Source organism: Nerophis lumbriciformis, linkage group LG11 (genome assembly GCF_033978685.3).
Source record: "Nerophis lumbriciformis linkage group LG11, RoL_Nlum_v2.1, whole genome shotgun sequence".
Taxonomy (NCBI): domain Eukaryota; kingdom Metazoa; phylum Chordata; class Actinopteri; order Syngnathiformes; family Syngnathidae; genus Nerophis; species Nerophis lumbriciformis.
Genome location: NC_084558.2, coordinates 52,175,970 through 52,201,106, shown reverse-complemented (window position 1 = coordinate 52,201,106; position 25,137 = coordinate 52,175,970). Strand labels below are relative to the sequence as shown.

Below are 25,137 nucleotides of genomic sequence, written 5' to 3'. Positions count from 1 at the left end.
TGAAATAAAAATAATAAAATAAAAACTTGTATGGCTTTTTTTTTAACACTTTTAGGAGAGGAAGCCTTTGGGGTCCATAACAATTTTAGTGGGATTTTTTTAAGATGGCATTGCTCAAAAAATAATAATGAATCAAAATCAATGTTATGAATTATTGATCTATTTAGGCTCCAATTATTTCACATCAAATATTCCACTTTGAAATACTTTTTGATAAAAAAATATTGCGTATTTTGTGTTTATGCCATAAAAAAACTAAGTTTTCTTTGACAAAAACGCATAAAACAAACAAAAACTAAAACAAAATTAAAAGCGTATAACTTAAGCATTGAAATAAAAATAATAAAATAAAAACTTGTATGACTTTCTTTTAACACTTTTAGGAGAGGAACCCATAACAATTTTAGTGGGACTTTTTTAAACTGGCATTGCTCAAAAAATAACAATTAATCAAAATCAATGTTATGAATTATTGATCTATTAAAGGCTCCAATTATTTCACATCAAATATTACACTTAGAAATATTTTTTTGATAAAATATTGCGTATTTTGTCTTTATGCCATAAAAAACTAAGTTTTCCTTGACAAAAAGGCATAAAACAAAAACAAAAAAAACATACAAAATTAAAAGCGTTGAAATAAAAATAATAAAATAAAAACTTATATGGCTTTTTTTTTAAACACTTTTAGGAGAGGAACCCTTTAGGGTCCATAACAATTTTAGTGGGATTTTTTTAAGATGGCATTGCTCAAAAAATAATAATGAATCAAAATCAATGTTATGAATTATTGATCTATTTAAGGCTCCAATTATTTCACATCAAATATTCCACTTTGAAATACTTTTTGATAAAAAAATATTGCGTATTTTGTGTTTATGCCATAAAAAACTAAGTTTTCTTTGACAAAAACGCATAAAACAAACAAAAACTAAAACAAAGTTAAAAGCTTATAAGTTAAGCGTTGAAATTAAAATAATAAAATAAAAACTTGTATGACTTTCTTTTAACACTTTTAGGAGAGGAACCCATAACAATTTTAGTGGGACTTTTTTTAAACTGGCATTGCTCAAAAAAAACAATGAATCAAAATCAATGTTATGAATTATTGATCTATTAAAGGCTCCAATTATTTCACATCAAATATTACACTTAGAAATATTTTTTTGATAAAATATTGCGTATAAATATTGCCATAAAAAACTAAGTTTTCCTTTAAAAAAAAAGGCATAAAACAAAAACAAAAAAAACATACAAAATTAAAAGCGTTGAAATAAAAATAATAAAATAAAAACTTGTATGGCTTTTTTTTTTTAAACACTTTTAGGAGAGGAACCGTTTAGGGTCCATAACAGTTTTAGTGGGATTTTTTTAAGATGGCATTGCTCAAAAAATAATAATGAATCAAAATCAATGTTATGAATTATTGATCTATTTAGGCTCCAATTATTTCACATCAAATATTCCACTTTGAAATACTTTTTGATAAAAAATATTGCCTATTTTGTGTTTATGCCATAAAAAACTTAAGTTTTCTTTGACAAAAACGCATAAAACAAACAAAAACTAAAACAAAGTTAAAAGCTTGTAACTTAACCGTTGAAATAAAAATAATAAAATAAAAACTTGTTTGACTTTCTTTTAACACTTGTAGGAGAGGAGCCCTTTAGGGTCCATAACAATTTTAGTGGGATTTTTTTAAACTGGCATTGCTAAAAAAAATAACAATGAATCAAAATCAATGTTGATCTATTAAAGGCTCCAATTATTTCACATCAAATATTACACTTAGAAATATTTTTTGGATAAAATATTGCGTATTTTGTCTTTATGCCATAAAAAACTAAGTTTTCCTTGACAAAAAGGCATAAAACAAAAACAAAAAAAAAGCGTTGAAATAAAAATAATAAAATAAAAACTTGTATGGCTTTTTTTTTTAAAACACTTTTAGGAGAGGAACCCTTTAGGGTCCATAACAATTTTAGTGGGATTTTTTTTTAACTGGCATTGCTCAAAAAATAATAATGAATCAAAATCAATGTTATGAACTATTGATCTATTTAAGGCTCCAATTATTTCACACCAAATATTCCACTTTGAAATACTTTTTGATACAAATATTGCATATTATGTGTTTATGCCATAAAAAACTAAGTTTTCTTTGACAAAAAGGTATAAAACAAAACAAAAACATACAAAGCTAAAAGCTTATAACTTAAGCGTTGAAATAAAAATAATAAAATACAAACTTGTATGACTTTTTTTTTAACACTTGTAGGAGAGGAGCCCTTTAGGGTCCATAACAATTTTAGTGGGATTTTTTTAAACTGGCATTGCTAAAAAAATAACAATGAATCAAAATCAATGTTGATCTATTAAAGGCTCCAATTATTTCACATCAAATATTACACTTAGAAATATTTTTTTGATAAAATATTGCGTATTTTGTCTTTATGCCATAAAAAACTAAGTTTTCCTTGACAAAAAGGCATAAAACAAAAACCAAAAAAAAGCGTTGAAATAAAAATAATAAAATAAAAACTTGTATGGCTTTTTTTTTTAAACACTTTTAGGAGAGGAACCCTTTAGGGTCCATAACAATTTTAGTGGGATTTTTTTTTAACTGGCATTGCTCAAAAAATAATAATGAATCAAAATCAATGTTATGAATTATTGATCTATTTAAGGCTCCAATTATTTCACACCAAATATTCCACTTTGAAATACTTTTTGATACAAATATTGCATATTATGTGTTTATGCCATAAAAAACTAAGTTTTCTTTGACAAAAAGGTATAAAACAAAACAAAAACATACAAAGCTAAAAGCTTATAACTTAAGCGTTGAAATAAAAATAATAAAATACAAACTTGTATGACTTTTTTTTTAACACTTGTAGGAGAGGAGCCCTTTAGGGTCCATAACAATTTTAGTGGGATTTTTTTAAACTGGCATTGCTAAAAAAATAACAATGAATCAAAATCAATGTTATGAATTATTGATCTATTAAAGGCTCCAATTATTTCACATCAAATATTACACTTAGAAATATTTTTTTGATAAAATATTGCGTATTTTGTCTTTATGCCATAAAAAACTAAGTTTTCCTTGACAAAAAGGCATAAAACAAAAACAAAACAAAAAGCGTTGAAATAAAAATAATAAAATAAAAACTTGTATGGCTTTTTTTTTTAAACACTTTTAGGAGAGGAACCCTTTAGGGTCCATAACAATTTTAGTGGGATTTTTTTTTAACTGGCATTGCTCAAAAAATAATAATGAATCAAAATCAATGTTATGAATTATTGATCTATTTAGGCTCCAATTATTTCACATCAAATATTCCACTTTGAAATACTTTTTGAGAAAAATATCGCGTATTTTGTGTTTATGCCATAAAAAACTAAGTTTTCTTTGACAAAAACGCATAAAACAAACAAAAACTAAAACAAAGTTAAAAGCTTGTAACTTAACCGTTGAAATAAAAATAATAAAATAAAAACTTGTTTGACTTTCTTTTAACACTTTTAGGAGAGGAACCCATAACAATTTTCGTGGGACTTTTTTAAACTGGCATTGCTCAAAAAATAATAATGAATCAAAATCAATGTTATGAATTATTGATCTATTAAAGGCTCCAATTATTTCACATCAAATATTTTTTGGATAAAATATTGCGTATTTTGTCTTTATGCCATAAAAAACTAAGTTTTCCTTGACAAAAAGGCATAAAACAAAAACAAAAAAAACATACAAAATTAAAAGCGTTGAAATAAAAATAATAAAATAAAAACTTGTATGACTTTTTTTTAACACTTTTAGGAGAGGAACCCTTTAGGGTCCGTAACAATTTTAGTGGGATTTTTTAAAGATGGCATTGCTCAAAAAATAATAATGAATCAAAATCAATGTTATGAATTATTGATCTATTTAAGGCTCCAATTATTTCACATCAAATATTCCACTTTGAAATACTTTTTGATAAAAAATATTGCCTATAATGTGTTTATGCCATAAAAAACTAAGTTTTCTTTGACAAAAACGCATAAAACAAACAAAAACTAAAACAAAGTTAAAAGCTTGTAACTTAACCGTTGAAATAAAAATAATAAAATAAAAACTTGTTTGACTTTCTTTTAACACTTTTAGGAGAGGAACCCATAACAATTTTCGTGGGACTTTTTTAAACTGGCATTGCTCAAAAAATAACAATGAATCAAAATCAATGTTATGAATTATTGATCTATTAAAGGCTCCAATTATTTCACATCAAATATTTTTTGGATAAAATATTGCGTATTTTGTCTTTATGCCATAAAAAACTAAGTTTTCCTTGACAAAAAGGCATAAAACAAAAACAAAAAAAACATACAAAATTAAAAGTGTTGAAATAAAAATAATAAAATAAAAACTTGTATGGCTTTTTTTTTTAAACACTTTTAGGAGAGGAACCCTTTAGGGTCCATAACAATTTTAGTGGGATTTTTTTAAGCTGGCATTGCTCAAAAAATAACAATGAATCAAAATCAATGTTATGAATTATTGATCTATTTAAGGCTCCAATTATTTCACACCAAAAATTACACTTAGAAATATTTTTTTGATAAAATATTGCGTATTTTGTGTTTATGCCATAAAAAACTAAGTTTTCCTTGACAAAAAGGCATAAAACAAAAACAAAAAAGAACATACAAAATTAAAAGCGTTGAAATAAAAATAATAAAATAAAAACTTGTATGGCTTTTTTTTTTTTAACACTTTTAGGAGAGGAACCCTTTAGGGTCCGTAACAATTTTAGTGGGATTTTTTTAAGATGGCATTGCTCAAAAAATAATAATGAATCAAAATCAATGTTATGAATTATTGATCTATTTAAGGCTCCAATTATTTCACACCAAAAATTACACTTAGAAATATTTTTTTGATAAAATATTGCGTATTTTGTGTTTATGCCATAAAAAACTAAGTTTTCCTTGACAAAAAGGCATAAAACAAAAACAAAAAAGAACATACAAAATTAAAAGCGTTGAAATAAAAATAATAAAATAAAAACTTGTATGGCTTTTTTTTTTTTAACACTTTTAGGAGAGGAACCCTTTAGGGTCCGTAACAATTTTAGTGGGATTTTTTTAAGATGGCATTGCTCAAAAAATAATAATGAATCAAAATCAATGTTATGAATTATTGATCTATTTAAGGCTCCAATTATTTCACATCAAATATTCCACTTTGAAATACTTTTTGATAAAAAAATATTGCGTATTTTGTGTTTATGCCATAAAAAACTAAGTTTTCTTTGACAAAAACGCATAAAACAAACAAAAACTAAAACAAAATTAAAATCTTATAACTTAAGCGTTGAAATAAAAATAATAAAATAAAAAACTTTTATGACTTTCTTTTAACACTTTTAGGAAAGGAACCCATAACAATTTTAGTGGGACTTTTTTAAACTGGCATTGCTAAAAAAACAAAACAATGAATCAAAATCAATGTTATGAATTATTGATCTATTAAAGGCTCCAATTATTTCACATCAAATATTACACTTAGAAATATTTTTTTGATAAAATATTGCGTATTTTGTCTTTATGCCATAAAAAACTAAGTTTTCCTTGACAAAAAGGCATAAAACAAAAACAAAAAAAAGCGTTGAAATAAAAATAATAAAATAAAAACTTGTATGGCTTTTTTTTTTTAAACACTTTTAGGAGAGGAACCCTTTAGGGTCCATAACAATTTTAGTGGGATTTTTTTTTAACTGGCATTGCTCAAAAAATAATAATGAATCAAAATCAATGTTATGAATTATTGATCTATTTAGGCTCCAATTATTTCACACCAAATATTCCACTTTGAAATACTTTTTGATACAAATATTGCATATTATGTGTTTATGCCATAAAAAATAAAAAAGTTTTCTTTGACAAAAAGGTATAAAACAAAACAAAAACATACAAAGCTAAAAGCTTATAACTTAAGCGTTGAAATAAAAATAATAAAATACAAACTTGTATGACTTTTTTTTTTAACACTTGTAGGAGAGGAGCCCTTTAGGGTCCATAACAATTTTAGTGGGATTTTTTTAAACTGGCATTGCTAAAAAAATAACAATGAATCAAAATCAATGTTGATCTATTAAAGGCTCCAATTATTTCACATCAAATATTACACTTAGAAATATTTTTTGGATAAAATATTGCGTATTTTGTCTTTATGCCATAAAAAACTAAGTTTTCTGTTGGAATAATTGTTTGTAAGTTATCACAAAAGAAATGTTGTATTATGAATGCTGTATTTCAAATGTTGTATTATGAATGCTGTATTTCGAGGCCTAACAAAAGGATGAAGTCTCGGGAAACGCCACTGTGAGTTCAGCACGGACAGATGGCAGGATGTGCTCAACTCCTGGGGGAACTCTCTTTGAAGTGTTAAACGAACTCTCTTTGAAGTAATTCACAAACTCTCTTCCCTCTATTTGGTCAACGCTATTTACGAGACGCTGCCCTCTTGAAGTCACTGTGGACAGGAGACGGGAGGGGTTGTCCATTGTCCTCCAACACCTGCCCCAGCTGGATCCAGGAAGAGCCAAGCCCGAGAAGTCCTCTTCTTGGACTTCAAAGCGACCAAAAACAATGACTGTTTTACATACCTCCCCATTCCTATTGTGACATATGTTGGTGCGTGAACATGGAAGATCTGAATTAAAAGAGGAGACGAGAACCTTCTTGGTCAGAGCGTGCTAAGACACTGTAAGAGGTTACAGGTTGAAGCCGTCTCTCCTCAATTGAGTCCAAATTGAATTCTGTCTCTGTTTGATTCCTTGCCTTTTGTCTTGTGTAACAGATGTCCTGTATTTGAACCTGACATCTAATTGGTCCTTCGAGCCGGATTCCAACACGTCTGACGATTCCAGCATGAGTGAGTGAAACCAGAGGACCATGGCAACCAAATCCTGATTGAGGAACTGCTTTTTCTTCATTTCGGGCTGGAATTGAAAGACTGACGGAAAATCCGAGGACAACAGGAAGGAAGGCAGAGAGCAGTGAGTACGTTTTAAATTGACGAAGAAAGAAACGACTGAGAGAAAGCGTGTGACTGAGGGTTACGACGCATAGACAAACCCTGTAAATCCTAGGCTCTAACAGGTAAAAAGGCCAAATTAGAGGGACGTCGGAGTCCAACGTCCGTGAGTATTAAAATTTTAAATAAAAACTGAATTAAGATAAAAACTGAAGAGGCCAAAAGACTGCAGGTTAACGGAACCGCGAAAACTGGAATCCGTAATATCCACAAACAAACATACTAGGGGGTGTCGGAGCCCACAATAATTTGAAATATCCGTGAACCATTATCCTGGGGACGTCGGAGTCCAACAGACCTAAAATGGTCTATTCAGAATAAAAAACTGAATTTTGTCCGTGAAAAAACAATAACCTGGAGGGCGACGGAGTCCGCATGTAATATACATTGAAATTTCCGTAGATCAATATATTGAAAGGTGTGAATGTGAGAGTGTGTGGGAGTAATCGCCATTAGGCTATCACTCCATATGAAAGTTGTGAGAAGTAAATAGTGGGTTATTGTGGATGCTCTAGGCAAGACACCTCCACTGGGGAACCATCTCCAGTAGAAGCGACGTGTACCACAATAATAAATTAAACCACTATCTTACAACAAAGACAAAAGTAAGTTTCGGCTCTGAGGGGGCGACGGATTACTCCAAATTCTCAAAATGGAAAGAGGGACACAAAGAAACGCAGATCTAATATGGTCTATTACAATCTATTTAAACCAAAATAGAAGACAACAACCACAACGTCAGCGGTTAGACCCTACTGCATGTTGGCGTTGAAGCAGAGAAGGACATTTTGCAAGAAACTGTCCTGGGGAAAAAAAAAATCAAAGTAACTCAGCATGACTGTTAAAAGACGACACCAATTAGTCATGTTGTCAGCGTATGCCATTGGTGGTAAGATCGCTGCAAACGTGTTTGTTTGTTTGTTAGTTAGTGTGTGTTTAAGTGTGTATCTTTCCAGGTACAAATTGTGTAAAAACCCTGGAGGTTCAAATAAAAATAAAAATAGGTTAAAGGAAAAAGCAAATAGGAGAAAAATCTCAAAGTGCTAACGTGAGAGAAAAGTAAAAATAAATGAAGAAATGGGGAAAAATCAATAAGAATTAATGCAAAATGAAATAAACTAATGCGAAAGAGAGATAATGGGGGTATTGAAATAAGAGATGAAGAAAAGGTAGACTGAAGATATACATGTATGTTTGGATATATAAAGAGCGCTTTTATATATACAAATATATATATGTATAATTAAATAATGGAACAAATAAAAACCTAGATTAATAACTATAATAAGAGTTGAGAGGTATAGTATGATAAAATGATAAAGTGGGTTACATGTTTATTAGCTGAGGGAAGAAAAAAAAAAAAAAGGAGAGAAGCTCAAGTGTTGCTGACCTTTGCCCTAAGAAGTGCACTCACGCCCTCACACACCACCTTGTGTGTGTGTGTGTGTGTGTGTGTGTGTGTGCGTGGCGCAGTAGGGGAGGTGTGGAAGTGAATTTATTACATGTAAATTTAAAGTAGGTTTAACTTTGAAGTGTAGTATAACATTCTTAAGTTAGATTATGTTTTAGACATTTGCAACACCATACATCTGAGTGTTGAGCTAAGATAAGATAAGGACGTATAGACAGTTAAGTGAGTTTAAAATGTTACTTAAAAAATGCATAAAGTAATATGTATAACATTTGAATTAGGAGGAAAAATAACATTAGCGTTATTAAATAATCTACATAATGAAAGACACAAAATAAGCAAAATAAAAGTACAATTATGCAAAAGAGAAGTAAAGGATCTAGGACGTTCTCTAAACAAAAATGGACGCACTATTGTGGAAAATAGAAAAACTAAGTACGACAAGTAGAAAAACCACAAATAAAGAAGCAAATGATATAATTTCTAGGATTAACGAATTATTGTAGTAGTTGAATATCAAATTATGCTGAAATAGTAGCTCCTTTAAGTAAATTAATGAAAAAATGTAATCATCTGTAGAGTGGAATTCAGAAGCTAAAGCAGCATTCTGTGAAATAAAAATAGAACAGAATGTGCGATTGTTACAGTAACGAAAATTTTGAAAGCTATCAAATGACCATCAAATTGCTCAATGCAAGCGGCAGAACTAGAAGCACTAATAGAAGCATGTAAATTAATGAAAGATCAAAAGGTCACAATATATATAAAGATAGCCAAAATATCGGAATGATAAAGTCAACAGGAAAGTCTGTAACACATTGGAGAACTGATAAAAAAAAAAAAAAAGAGAGAGAAGAAAGAATTAATAGAAGCAGTACAGCTACCAGCTAAAATAGCAATATGCAAATGTGCGACACACACCAAAGGAACAGACACAGTATCAATAGGAAATGTGTTTGCTGACAAAACAGCAAAACAAGCAACAGAAAAGGAAATACATATTTCAAACTACAAACTAGCGCATGATATACTAAAAGATATGCAACAACAAAGTACTCCAAAAGAGAAAGATAAATGGATACACATTTGATTTTGATAATGAAGTGCATCCAAAGACTCATATATTTAAGCATATCAAGGATTCTTCCAATATTATACTGAGGAACAACTTGATGACGTAGGCATAGAAAATACATTTTCTTTGATTCATTTTAATTGTAGAAGTCTAACAAAACACTTTTCTAAAATCAAAAATGTTTTGGAGTCGCTTAAAGGTAGATTTAAGGTAATTGCTTTATCTGAAACATGGATAAAGAAAGACAAGGAGGTTGATCTGAAATTAAAGGACTATGATCTGTATGTCACTAGCAGAGACAATAGGACTGGAGGAGGGGTGGCCCTCTATGTATATAAGTGAACTAAATGCAGACCAGTTAAATGTATGATAATGGCCATACATGTGTTAATCGGGGGTGTAGCTGTTGAGATAGAATTAGAACAAAACAGAAACATTGTTGTTACATGTGTATATAGAAAACCAGGATCAAAAGTGGAAATCTTTATGGATAAATTAGGGGAAATGATTAATGGTCTAAATAAAAATAGGACTATCGTAATTTGTGGAGATTATAATATTGATCTTCTAAAGGTAGATTCACATAAACAAACATCAGATTTTGTAGAGATATTATATGAAAAAGGGCTGTACCCATTAATTACAAAGCCTAGTAGAATAACCACAACTAGTGCAACCTTAATAGACAAAATCTTTACAAATGTTTTAGGGATTCACATCACTGCTGGGTTAGTGATAAATGACATAAGTGATCATCTGCCTATATTTGCAATATTTGACTATCAATTCCCTAAAAGAGCATATCATCAAATACTTAAGAGGAAAAGAAGTGTCAATCATATTAACAACTTCAGGTATGACCTATTAAAACAAGAGTGGGAAGAGGTGTATACAGACGATATAAACACGGTCTATGATTCTTTTCGTAAACATTATATTACTCTGTATAACAAGCATTGTCCTGAGGTTCCATGCAGATCTAAACAAAGGCAAAATAATGCACCTTGGATGATAAACAGTTTGAAAAATGCATGTAAAAAGAAAAATAGACTTTGTAAGGCGTTTATCAAATCAAGAACAGAGAATGCTGAAAAACGCTGTAAGAACTACAAAAACAAGTTGACCAATATATTGAGACAAGCAATGAAAGGAATACAAAGAAATTATGAGGATGATGTTGAACAAAAAAGACATCTATGTATGTCCAGACAATAAACCAATCTTACAAAGAAAAATCGGTATAAGTGAGCAGCAATATTGAGCCAAGGTTGAACTCATGGCTCAACAGGAGGGATATGAATGCCCTTATACAGAAGTACTATACTTCCTATAGTTTAATTCTTATAAAAAAAATTGTATAAAACATCTATGCAATTAACTAAATAAGAGTGAAGGAAAACATTATTGTCTGGTCATAGTAGGTGCATTTTCAAAGTAGTTAGAAATATTTCCTAAAGGAAAAGCAGATGTGCTGACAGTAGCAAAAGCATTATGCAAATATTTAGTAAAAATGTACATTAACATTACAAGTACAACAGGACTAACACCATTTGAAAGATAGTGGAAATACCAACCTGGGTACACTTAGTACATTGTAAAAAGGTCATTTCTGTTGAATCATCCAATAAGGAAAGGGAAGCAAAGTCTGGTAATAGTGTGGACGCACACGATGACTAGAGTTGAGCCAAACCACTGACCTTGGTAGAGGAGTGAATCAGCAGAAATGACACCCCAATGGCTCAGACGATCCATAAACATATGGGTTAATGATATTGGTACTGGTCGGCCCTGCCCCCCTAATATGGTTCACTTGGGAATCTGAGTAAAATGTAGAACTCAGGAAACAAAATGATACTGCACCCATAGTAAACCCAAACCACTGGCAGAATCAAGAAGTAAAATACACTCACAGGGGAGGTCGTATTAGAAGACGGGCAATGGGAGGATTCGGAGTAACCCCATTAGTGGAAAAAAATGCCAGAAAACCCATGCCAGAAAAACAGTAATGGGAAAAAGTATTTGGGATTGTATTTAAAAAGGTCATATAATGGAAAAAAAGTATTTGGAATTGTATTTGTGTTATCAAAGGGACATGTTAACTAGCACACTACAAATTCCACTGTGACAAAGTTGTAAGCATACCATTTGATGGTGTGTCAAAGTTTGATAATAATTGGTTCCTGTTTTGGTAATTAATTTGTTCCTTATGGCGGAGCAAGTGGGAAAGGCTACAAAAACTGATTGTGTTGTATGTATAAGCCCAGACAATTACTCAAGATGAGTCAAAAAAAGTTGAATTGAAGTAATGAGCAAAACAAAATTGACCCTGTAGCTAAAGAGACAAAACAGAAACCAATATTTGATAAATATGTGAAAAAAGCTAATTATACCTGCATTAACATGCAAGACTCTGTACAACAGTTAGGAAACGTATCATCAGATAACTGCATACACATAGTTAAAGTATCAATATTTGTACAAGAATTGTTAACACGCCTGAACAGTTTGATATCTGAACATTGGAAAATAATTAGACATGATGTAAACTGGCAAAGTGTTGTAGATCCAACTTATATTGATGGGTGTCCAAGAGGTGTATCTGACGACTATAAATTGGTAAATCAAGTTGCAGCTGAATTTGAATCATCCGTCTACTGGTGGTGTACGATTAACAAGAATGTTGACAGAATAAACTATGTCCACTACAACGTACAGAGATTGGGAAATTGGACACAGGCCGGACTTGAAGCAGTCGCTGATCAACTCGCCGCCACCTCCCTTATGGCCTTTCAAAACCGTATGGCGCTGGACATGTTGTTAGCGGAAAGAGGGGGTGTGTGCGCAATATTTGGTGAACAGTGTTGCACGTTCATACCAAACAACACCGATGCAGAAGGTAGCCTGACCAAAGCACTGGAAGGCCTTCGCACCCTCAACGGTAAAATGAAAGAGCACTCAGGCATAGATACATCTATGTGGGATGGGTGGATGGACGGTTTCGGCAAATACAAGTCTTTGGTATCATCAATTCTAGTATCTATGGCCGTGTTTGTAGCAATACTGACGTTGTGTGGATGTTGTTGTATTCCCTGTCTGCGTTCTCTGCTTAACCGTCTGATTACCACAGCGATTAGCCCAGCAGATGATAAAGCTGTTCAGATGCACCTCCTAGCGGACGATAAGGAAGATGAATCTGATGATGGGGATACCTACCTGGATGGTGTTCCTGATCTGTTTCCAGACCCAGTAACGATGAGAAAAATTGATGTTGAACTCTGAGTGTAAACATAACTTGGCCCTAGGAAAATGAACCATTAACTGAAAATCGCAAGAAGAAGTTATTGGGGATGAAGAGAATCTGGGGAGGTTTTTGTGATAAACAGGGGGGAAATGTTGGAATAATTGTTTGTAAGTTATCACAAAAGAAATGTTGTATTATGAATGCTGTATTTCAAATGTTGTATTATGAATGCTGTATTTCGAGGCCTAACAAAAGGATGAAGTCTCGGGAAACGCCACTGTGAGTTCAGCACGGACAGATGGCAGGATGTGCTCAACTCCTGGGGGAACTCTCTTTGAAGTGTTAAACGAACTCTCTTTGAAGTAATTCACAAACTCTCTTCCCTCTATTTGGTCAACGCTATTTACGAGACGCTGCCCTCTTGAAGTCACTGTGGACAGGAGACGGGAGGGGTTGTCCATTGTCCTCCAACACCTGCCCCAGCTGGATCCAGGAAGAGCCAAGCCCGAGAAGTCCTCTTCTTGGACTTCAAAGCGACCAAAAACAATGACTGTTTTACATACCTCCCCATTCCTATTGTGACATATGTTGGTGCGTGAACATGGAAGATCTGAATTAAAAGAGGAGACGAGAACCTTCTTGGTCAGAGCGTGCTAAGACACTGTAAGAGGTTACAGGTTGAAGCCGTCTCTCCTCAATTGAGTCCAAATTGAATTCTGTCTCTGTTTGATTCCTTGCCTTTTGTCTTGTGTAACAGATGTCCTGTATTTGAACCTGACATTTTCCTTGACAAAAAGGCATAAAACAAAAACCAAAAAAACATACAAAATTAAAAGCGTTGAAATAAAAATAATAAAATAAAAACTTGTATGACCTTTTTTTGTTAACACTTTTAGGAGAGGAACCCTTTAGGGTCCATAACAATTTTAGTGGGATTTTTTTAAGATGGCATTGCTCAAAAAATAATAATGAATCAAAATCAATGTTATGAATTATTGATCTATTTAAGGCTCCAATTATTTCACATCAAATATTCCACTTTGAAATACTTTTTGATAAAAAAATATTGCGTATTTTGTGTTTATGCCATAAAAAACTAAGTTTTCTTTGACAAAAACGCATAAAACAAACAAAAACTAAAACAAAATTAAAAGCGTATAACTTAAGCGTTGAAATAAAAATAATAAAATAAAAACTTGTATGACTTTCTTTTAACACTTTTAGGAGAGGAACCCATAACAATTTTAGTGGGACTTTCTTAAACTGGCATTGCTAAAAAAATAACAATGAATCAAAATCAATGTTATGAATTATTGATCTATTTAAGGCTCCAATTATTTCACATCAAATATTACACTTAGAAATATTTTTTTGATAAAATATTGCGTATTTTGTCTTTATGCCATAAAAAACTAAGTTTTCCTTGACAAAAAGGCATAAAACAAAAACAAAAAAAACATACAAAATTAAAAGCGTTGAAATAAAAATAATAAAATAAAAACTTGTATGACCTTTTTTTGTTAACACTTTTAGGAGAGGAGCCCTTTAGGGTCCGTAACAATTTTAGTGGGATTTTTTAAAGATGGCATTGCTCAAAAAATAATAATGAATCAAAATCAATGTTATGAATTATTGATCTATTTAAGGCTCCAATTATTTCACATCAAATATTCCACTTTGAAATACTTTTTGATCAAAAAATATTGCGTATTTTGTGTTTATGCCATAAAAAACTAAGTTTTCTTTGACAAAAACGCATAAAACAAACAAAAACTAAAACAAAGTTAAAAGCTTATAAGTTAAGCGTTGAAATAAAAATAATAAAATAAAAACTTGTATGACTTTCTTTTAACACTTTTAGGAGAAGAACCCATAACAATTTTAGTGGGACTTTTTTTAAACTGGCATTGCTCAAAAAAAACAATGAATCAAAATCAATGTTATGAATTATTGATCTATTAAAGGCTCCAATTATTTCACATCAAATATTACACTTAGAAATATTTTTTTGATAAAATATTGCGTATAAATATTGCCATAAAAAACTAAGTTTTCCTTTAAAAAAAAGGCATAAAACAAAAACAAAAAAAACATACAAAATTAAAAGCGTTGAAATAAAAATAATAAAATAAAAACTTATATGGCTTTTTTTTTAACACTTTTAGGAGAGGAACCCTTTAGGGTCCATAACAATTTTAGTGGGATTTTTTTAAGATGGCATTGCTCAAAAAAATAATAATGAATCAAAATCAATGTTATGAATTATTGATCTATTTAGGCTCCAATTATTTCACACCAAATATTCCACTTTGAAATACTTATTGATAAAATAATATTGCGTATTTTGTGTTTATGCCATAAAAAACTAAGTTTTCTTTGACAAAAACGCATAAAACAAACAAAAACTAAAACAAAATTAAAAGCTTGTAACTTAAGCGTTGAAATAAAAATAATAAAATAAAAACTTGTATGACTTTCTTTAAACACTTTTAGGAGAGGAACCCATAACAATTTTAGTGGGACTTTTTTAAACTGGCATTGCTCAAAAAATAATGAATCAAAATCAATGTTATGAATTATTGATCTATTAAAGGCTCCAATTATTTCACATCAAATATTACACTTTGAAATATTTTTTTGATAAAATATTGCGTATTTTGTCTTTATGCCATAAAAAACTAAGTTTTCCTTGACAAAAAGGCATAAAACAAAAACAAAAAAAACATACAAAATTAAAAGCGTTGAAATAAAAATAATAAAATAAAAACTTGTATGGCTTTTTTTTTAAACACTTTTAGGAGAGGAACCCTTTAGGGTCCATAACAATTTTAGTGGGATTTTTTTTAAGCTGGCATTGCTCAAAAAATAATAATGAATCAAAATCAATGTTATGAATTATTGATCTATTTAAGGCTCCAATTATTTCACATCAAAAATTACACTTAGAAATATTTTTTTGATAAAATATTGCGCATGTTGTCTTTATGCCATAAAAAACTAAGTTTACCTTGACAAAAAGGCATAAAACAAAAACAACATACAAAATTAAAAGCGTTGAAATAAAAATAATAAAATAAAAACTTGTATGACTTTTTTTGTTAACACTTTTAGGAGAGGAGCCCTTTAGGGTCCGTAACAATTTTAGTGGGATTTTTTTAAGATGGCATTGCTCAAAAAATAATAATGAATCAAAATCAATGTTATGAATTATTGATCTATTTAAGGCTCCAATTATTTCACACCAAAAATTACACTTAGAAATATTTTTTTGATAAAATATTGCGTATTTTGTGTTTATGCCATAAAAAACTAAGTTTTCCTTGACAAAAAGGCATAAAACAAAAACAAAAAAGAACATACAAAATTAAAAGCGTTGAAATAAAAATAATAAAATAAAAACTTGTATGGCTTTTTTTTTTTTAACACTTTTAGGAGAGGAACCCTTTAGGGTCCGTAACAATTTTAGTGGGATTTTTTTAAGATGGCATTGCTCAAAAAATAATAATGAATCAAAATCAATGTTATGAATTATTGATCTATTTAAGGCTCCAATTATTTCACATCAAATATTCCACTTTGAAATACTTTTTGATAAAAAAAATATTGCGTATTTTGTGTTTATGCCATAAAAAACTAAGTTTTCTTTGACAAAAACGCATAAAACAAACAAAAACTAAAACAAAATTAAAATCTTATAACTTAAGCGTTGAAATAAAAATAATAAAATAAAAAACTTTTATGACTTTCTTTTAACACTTTTAGGAAAGGAACCCATAACAATTTTAGTGGGACTTTTTTAAACTGGCATTGCTAAAAAAACAAAACAATGAATCAAAATCAATGTTATGAATTATTGATCTATTAAAGGCTCCAATTATTTCACATCAAATATTACACTTAGAAATATTTTTTTGATAAAATATTGCGTATTTTGTCTTTATGCCATATAAAACTAAGTTTTCCTTGACAAAAAGGCATAAAACAAAAACAAAAAAAAGCGTTGAAATAAAAATAATAAAATAAAAACTTGTATGGCTTTTTTTTTTAAACACTTTTAGGAGAGGAACCCTTTAGGGTCCATAACAATTTTAGTGGGATTTTTTTTTAACTGGCATTGCTCAAAAAATAATAATGAATCAAAATCAATGTTATGAATTATTGATCTATTTAGGCTCCAATTATTTCACACCAAATATTCCACTTTGAAATACTTTTTGATACAAATATTGCATATTATGTGTTTATGCCATAAAAAATAAAAAAGTTTTCTTTGACAAAAAGGTATAAAACAAAACAAAAACATACAAAGCTAAAAGCTTATAACTTAAGCGTTGAAATAAAAATAATAAAATACAAACTTGTATGACTTTTTTTTTTAACACTTGTAGGAGAGGAGCCCTTTAGGGTCCATAACAATTTTAGTGGGATTTTTTTAAACTGGCATTGCTAAAAAAATAACAATGAATCAAAATCAATGTTGATCTATTAAAGGCTCCAATTATTTCACATCAAATATTACACTTAGAAATATTTTTTGGATAAAATATTGCGTATTTTGTCTATGCCATAAAAAACTAAGTTTTCCTTGACAAAAAGGCATAAAACAAAAACCAAAAAAACATACAAAATTAAAAGCGTTGAAATAAAAATAATAAAATAAAAACTTGTATGACCTTTTTTTGTTAACACTTTTAGGAGAGGAACCCTTTAGGGTCCATAACAATTTTAGTGGGATTTTTTTAAGATGGCATTGCTCAAAAAATAATAATGAATCAAAATCAATGTTATGAATTATTGATCTATTTAAGGCTCCAATTATTTCACATCAAATATTCCACTTTGAAATACTTTTTGATCAAAAAATATTGCGTATTTTGTGTTTATGCCATAAAAAACTAAGTTTTCTTTGACAAAAACGCATAAAACAAACAAAAACTAAAACAAAGTTAAAAGCTTATAAGTTAAGCGTTGAAATAAAAATAATAAAATAAAAACTTGTATGACTTTCTTTTAACACTTTTAGGAGAAGAACCCATAACAATTTTAGTGGGACTTTTTTTAAACTGGCATTGCTCAAAAAAAACAATGAATCAAAATCAATGTTATGAATTATTGATCTATTAAAGGCTCCAATTATTTCACATCAAATATTACACTTAGAAATATTTTTTTGATAAAATATTGCGTATAAATATTGCCATAAAAAACTAAGTTTTCCTTTAAAAAAAAGGCATAAAACAAAAACAAAAAAAACATACAAAATTAAAAGCGTTGAAATAAAAATAATAAAATAAAAACTTATATGGCTTTTTTTTTTAACACTTTTAGGAGAGGAACCCTTTAGGGTCCATAACAATTTTAGTGGGATTTTTTTAAGATGGCATTGCTCAAAAAAATAATAATGAATCAAAATCAATGTTATGAATTATTGATCTATTTAGGCTCCAATTATTTCACACCAAATATTCCACTTTGAAATACTTATTGATAAAATAATATTGCGTATTTTGTGTTTATGCCATAAAAAACTAAGTTTTCTTTGACAAAAACGCATAAAACAAACAAAAACTAAAACAAAATTAAAAGCTTGTAACTTAAGCGTTGAAATAAAAATAATAAAATAAAAACTTGTATGACTTTCTTTAAACACTTTTAGGAGAGGAACCCATAACAATTTTAGTGGGACTTTTTTAAACTGGCATTGCTCAAAAAATAATGAATCAAAATCAATGTTATGAATTATTGATCTATTAAAGGCTCCAATTATTTCACATCAAATATTACACTTTGAAATATTTTTTTGATAAAATATTGCGTATTTTGTCTTTATGCCATAAAAAACTAAGTTTTCCTTGACAAAAAGGCATAAAACAAAAACAAAAAAAACATACAAAATTAAAAGCGTTGAAATAAAAATAATAAAATAAAAACTTGTATGGCTTTTTTTTTAAACACTTTTAGGAGAGGAACCCTTTAGGGTCCATAACAATTTTAGTGGGATTTTTTTTAAGCTGGCATTGCTCAAAAAATAATAATGAATCAAAATCAATGTTATGAATTATTGATCTATTTAAGGCTCCAATTATTTCACATCAAAAATTACACTTAGAAATATTTTTTTGATAAAATATTGCGCATGTTGTCTTTATGCCATAAAAAACTAAGTTTACCTTGACAAAAAGGCATAAAACAAAAACAACATACAAAATTAAAAGCGTTGAAATAAAAATAATAAAATAAAAACTTGTATGACTTTTTTTGTTAACACTTTTAGGAGAGGAGCCCTTTAGGGTCCGTAACAATTTTAGTGGGATTTTTTTAAGATGGCATTGCTCAAAAAATAATAATGAATCAAAATCAATGTTATGAATTATTGATCTATTTAGGCTCCAATTATTTCACATCAAATATTCCACTTTGAAATACTTTTTGATCAAAACATATTGCGTATTTTGTGTTTATGCCATAAAAAACTAAGTTTTCTTTGACAAAAACGCATAAAACAAACAAAAACTAAAACAAAGTTAAAAGCTTATAACTTAAGCGTTGAAATAAAAATAATAAAATAAAAACTTGTATGACTTTCTTTTAACACTTTTAGGAGAGGAACCCATAACAATTTTAGTGGGACTTTTTTAAACTGGCATTGCTCAAAAATAACAATGAATCAAAATCAATGTTATGAATTATTGATCTATTAAAGGCTCCAATTATTTCACATCAAATATTACACTTAGAAATATTTTTTTGATAAAATATTGCGTATTTTGTCTTTATGCCATAAAAAACTAAGTTTTCCTTGACAAAAAGGCATAAAACAAAAACAAAAAAAACATACAAAATTAAAAGCGTTGAAATAAAAATAAAATAAAAACTTGTATGACTTTTTTTGTTAACACTTTCAGGAGAGGAGCCCTTTAGGGTCCATAACAATTTTAGTGGGATTTTTTTAAGATGGCATTGCTCAAAAAATAATAATGAATCAAAATCAATGTTATGAATTATTGATCTATTTAGGCTCCAATTATTTCACATCAAATATTCCACTTTGAAATACTTTTTGAGAAAAATATCGCGTATTTTGTGTTTATGCCATAAAAAACTACGTTTTCTTTGACAAAAAGGTATAAAACAAAACAAAAACATACAAAGCTAAAAGCTTATAACTTAAGCGTTGAAATAAAAATAATAAAATACAAAGTTGTATGACTTTTTTTTTAACGCTTGTAGGAGAGGAGCCCTTTAGGGTCCATAACAATTTTAGTGGGATTTTTTTAAGCTGGCATTGCTCCAAAAATAATAATGAATCAAAATCAATGTTATGAATTATTGATCTATTTTAGGCTCCAATTATTTCACATCAAATATTACAATTTGAAATACTTTTTGATAAAAATATTGCGTATTTTGTGTTTATGCCATAAAAAAACAAGTTTTCTTTGAAAAAAAGGCATAAAACAAACAACAAATAACAAACAAAATTAAAAGCGTTGAAATAAAAAATAAAAAAAATAAAAAAACTTGTATGACTTTCTTTTAACACTTTTAGGAGAGGGACCCTTTAGAATCCATAACAATTTTAGTGGGATTTTTTAAAACTGGCATTGCTCAAAAAATAATAATGAATCAAAATCAATGTTATGAATTATTGATCTATTTAAGGCTCCAATTATTTCACATGAAATATTACACTTTGAAATACTTTTTGATAAAATATTGCGTATTTTGTGTTTATGCCATAAAAAACAAGTTTTCTTTGACAAAAAGGCATAAAACAAACAAAAAAAACATACAAAATTAAAAGCGTTGAAATAAAAATAATAAAATAAAACCTTGTATGACTTTTTTTAAACACTTTTAGGAGAGGAACCCATAACAATTTTAGTGGGATTTTTTTAAACTGGCATTGCTCAAAAAATAATAATGAATCAAAATCATTGTTGTTATGAATTATTGATCTATTTAAGGCTCCAATTATTTCACATCAAATATTCCACTTTGAAATACTTTTTGATAAAATATTGCGTATTTTGTGTTTATGCCATAAAAAACTAAGTTTTCTTCAACAAAAAGGCATAAAACAAACAAAATTAAAAGCTTATAACTTAAGCGTTGAAATACAAATAATAAAATAAAAACAAGTATGACTTTTTTTCAACACTTTTAGGAGAGGAACCCTTTAGGGTCCATAACAATTTTAGTGGGATTTTTTTTAAACTGGCATTGCTCAAAATCAATGTTATGAATTATTGATCTATTTAAGGCTCCAATTACTTCACATCAAATATTCCACTTTGAAATACTTTTTGATAAAATATTGCGTATTTTGGGTTTATGCCATAAAAAACTAAGTTTTCTTTGACAGAAAGGCATAAAACAAAAAATACATACAAAATTAAAAGCTTATAACTTAAGCGTTGAAATAAAAATAATAAAATAAAAACTTGTATGACTTTCTTTTAACACTTTTAGGAGAGGAACCCATAACAATTTTAGTGGGACTTTCTTAAACTGGCATTGCTCAAAAAATAATAATGAATCAAAATCAATGTTATGAATTATTGATCTATTTAAAGCTCCAATTATTTCACATCCAATATTACACTTTGAAATACTTTTTGATAAAAATATTGCGAATTTTGTGTTTATGCCATAAAAAAATAGATTTCTTTGACAAAAAGGCATAAAACAAACAAACATACAAAATTAAAAGCGTTGAAATAAAAAAAACTTTAAAAAAAAACTTGAATGACTTTCTTTTAACACTTTTAGGAGAGAAACCCATAACAATTTTAGTAGGATTTTTTTAAACTGGCATTGCTCAAAAAATAATAATGAATCAAAATCAATGTTATGAATTATTGATCTATTTAATTCAATTATTTCACATCAAATATTACACTTTGAAATACTTTTTGATAAAATATTGCGTATTTTGTCTGTTTACTACTACTAGTACAGTTTGGAGGGATCGATCTCGCCTAAATGTGATAATAATAACAAGAAAGGAGTAAATAATTCTCGTCTGAATATGATAATAACAAGAAGGGAGGTAAATAATTATCGTCTAAATATGATAATAATAACAAGAAGGGAGGTAAATAATTCTCGTCTAAATATGATAATCATAACAAGAAGGGAGGTAAATAATTATCGTCTAAATATGATAATAATAACAAGAAACGAGTAAATAATTCTCGTCTAAATATGACAATAATAACACGAAAGGAGGTAAATAATTCTCGTCTAAATATGATAATAACAAGAAGGGAGGTAAATAATTCTTGTCTAATTATGATAATAACAACAAGAAAGGAGTAAATAATTCTCTTCTAAATATGATAATCATAACAAGAAGGGGAGTAAATAATTCTTGTCTAAATATGATAATAATAACAAGAAGGGATGTAAATAATTCTCGTCTAAATATGATAATAATAACAAGAAGGGAGGTGAATAATTATCATCTAAATATGATAAAAATAACAAGAAGGGAGGTAAATAATTCTCGTCTAAATGTGATAATAATAACAAGAAGGGGAGTAAATAATTATCATCTAAATATGATAATAATAACAAGAAAGGAGGTAAATAATTATCTCTAAATATGATAATAATAACAAGAAGGAGGTAAATAATTCTCGTCTAAATATGATAATAATAAGAAGAAAGGAGGTAAATAATTTGTAAATATGATAAGAATAACAAGAAAGAGGTAAATAATTATCGTCTAAATATGATAATAATAACAAAAAGGTGAGTAAATAATTCTCGTCTAAATATGATAATAATAACAAGAAAGGAGGTAAATAATTCTCGTCTAAATATGACAATGATAACAAGAAAGGAGGTAAATAATTATCGTGTAAATATGATAATAACAAGAAAGGAGGTAAATAATTATTGTCTAAATATGATAATAATAACAAGAAGGGGAGTAAATAATTATCGTGTATATATGATAATAAGAAGAAGAAAGGAGGTAAATAATTTGTAAATATGATAATAAGAAGAAAGGAGGTAAATAATTTGTAAATATGATAAGAAGAAGAAAGGAGGTAAATAATTTGTAAATATGACAATAACAAGAAGGAGGTAAATAATTTGTAAATATGATAAGAAGAAGAAAGGAGGTAAATAATTTGTAAATATGATAATAATAAGAAGAAAGAAGGTAAATAATTTGTAAATATGATAATAATAAGAAGAAAGGAGGTAAATAATTTGTAAATATGACAATAATAAGAAGGAGGTAAATAATTTGTAAATATGACAATAAGAAGAAGAAGGAGGTAAATAATTTGTAAATATGACAATAATAAGAAGAAATTAGGTAAATAATTTGTAAATATGATAATAATAAGAAGAAAGGAGGTAAATAATTTGTAAATATGACAATAATAAGAAGAAAGGAGGTAAATAATTTGTAAATATGACAATAATAAGAAGAAAGGAGGTAAATAATTTGTAAATACGATAATAATAAGAAGAAAGGAGGTAAATAATTTGTAAATATGACAATAATAAGAAAGGAGGTAAATAATTTGTAAATACGATAATAATATGAAGAAAGGAGGTAAATAATTTGTAAATATGACAATAATAAGAAGAAATGAGGTAAATAATTTGTAAATATGATAATAAGAAAGGAGGTAAATAATTTGTAAATATGACAATAATAAGAAGAAAGGAGGTAAATAATTTGTAAATATGATAATAATAAGAAGAAAGGAGGTAAATCATTTGTAAATATGACAATAATAAGAAGAAAGGAGGTAAATCATTTGTAAATATGACAATAATAAGAAGAAAGGAGGTAAATAATTTGTAAATATGATAATAATAAGAAGAAAGGAGGTAAATAATTTGTAAATACGATAATAAGAAGAAGAAAGGAGGTAAATCATTTGTAAATATGACAATAAGAAGAAGAAAGGAGGTAAATAATTTGTAAATATGACAATAATAAGAAGAAAGGAGGTAAATAATTTGTAAATATGATAATAAGAAGAAGAAAGGAGGTAAATAATTTGTAAATATGACAATAAGAAGAAGAAAGGAGGTAAATAATTTGTAAATATCATAATAAGAAGAAAGGAGGTAAATAATTTGTAAATACGATAATAATAAGAAGAAAGGAGGTAAATATGACAATAAGAAGAAGAAAGGAGGTAAATAATTTGTAAATATGACAATAATAAGAAGAAAGGAGGTAAATAATTTGTAAATACGATAATAATAAGAAGAAAGGAGGTAAATAATTTGTAAATATGACAATAATAAGAAGAAAGGAGGTAAATATGACAATAAGAAGAAGAAAGGAGGTAAATAATTTGTAAATATGACAATAATAAGAAGAAAGGAGGTAAATAATTTGTAAATACGATAATAATAAGAAGAAAGGAGGTAAATATGACAATAAGAAGAAGAAAGGAGGTAAATAATTTGTAAATATGACAATAAGAAGAAGAAAGGAGGTAAATAATTTGTAAATATGACAATAATAAGAAGAAAGGAGGTAAGTAGTTCCACATTGAGATGACTTGTGTACATTATGAGCATATGGGAGTGTAGTTTCACTTAGAAAACCTCGCCAAAATAAAACAACACCACCGGTGCCGCTCGGCTACGTTATCGCTCGCTTCGCTGCGTGTAATGTTGTGTTTTGTAAAGAGTGGAGAAGTACAAAGCAGTAAGTGTGAGAGTTTAGCCACGATCAGGACAACTGTACTAGCAAACTTGCTGAGCTTGCTAACAGCCACAAGCTAGCTAGCGCTACCTTATTCCTCCACGTTAAAACCCCCCCCAGTTTGCCGGTTTACCGCCGGCTCCCCCCGTGGCAAACCCGCGGAACGGTCCGATATGTGGCGGCGCTTACCGGAGTTATTCCACGCAGGCCAGCGTATGCGGGCAGACGGAGGGGAGCAAAAAGGCGATTGTTCAAAATACCGCGCCGAGCGCCATTCCTCCCTGACATTTCACAGGTCGGCCACGCCTTCTTTCAGCTACGTCATCACTACGTCACGCTTAAAGGTACAGTAGCAGCAGTTCTCCGCCGAGTCTGTTACTAGAAGGAAAACAAGAGGCCCTCTGTTTACTAACCAGGTCAGTTGTACATCATTGTTTTAGCGTGGCACAATTTATAACAAAATCTTCAACAATTTCTAAAAAATAAATACAATTAAAGGGACAAGCGGTAGAAAATGGATGGATGGAAACCCATGTATATATATATATATATATTCCTCTCAAAAATCTTCAACAATTTCTAAAAAAAAAATAAAAAAAATACAGCCGTATATATATATATATATATATATATATAT

General features: G+C 28.9%; 1 protein-coding gene across 2 annotated transcripts in view; it reads right to left on the bottom strand.

Annotated features, from left to right (window-relative positions):
• The window catches only part of lin54 (lin-54 DREAM MuvB core complex component), a 98,888-nt gene extending 74,061 nt beyond the window's left edge, over positions 1-24,827 (bottom strand). For both annotated transcript variants that reach the window (XM_072914177.1, XM_061966324.2), the window contains exon 1: positions 24,690-24,827. The gene's annotated coding sequence lies outside the window, so the exon portion shown is untranslated. The remainder of the gene's footprint in view (positions 1-24,689) is intronic.
• Between the last annotated feature and the right edge of the window lie 310 nt (positions 24,828-25,137).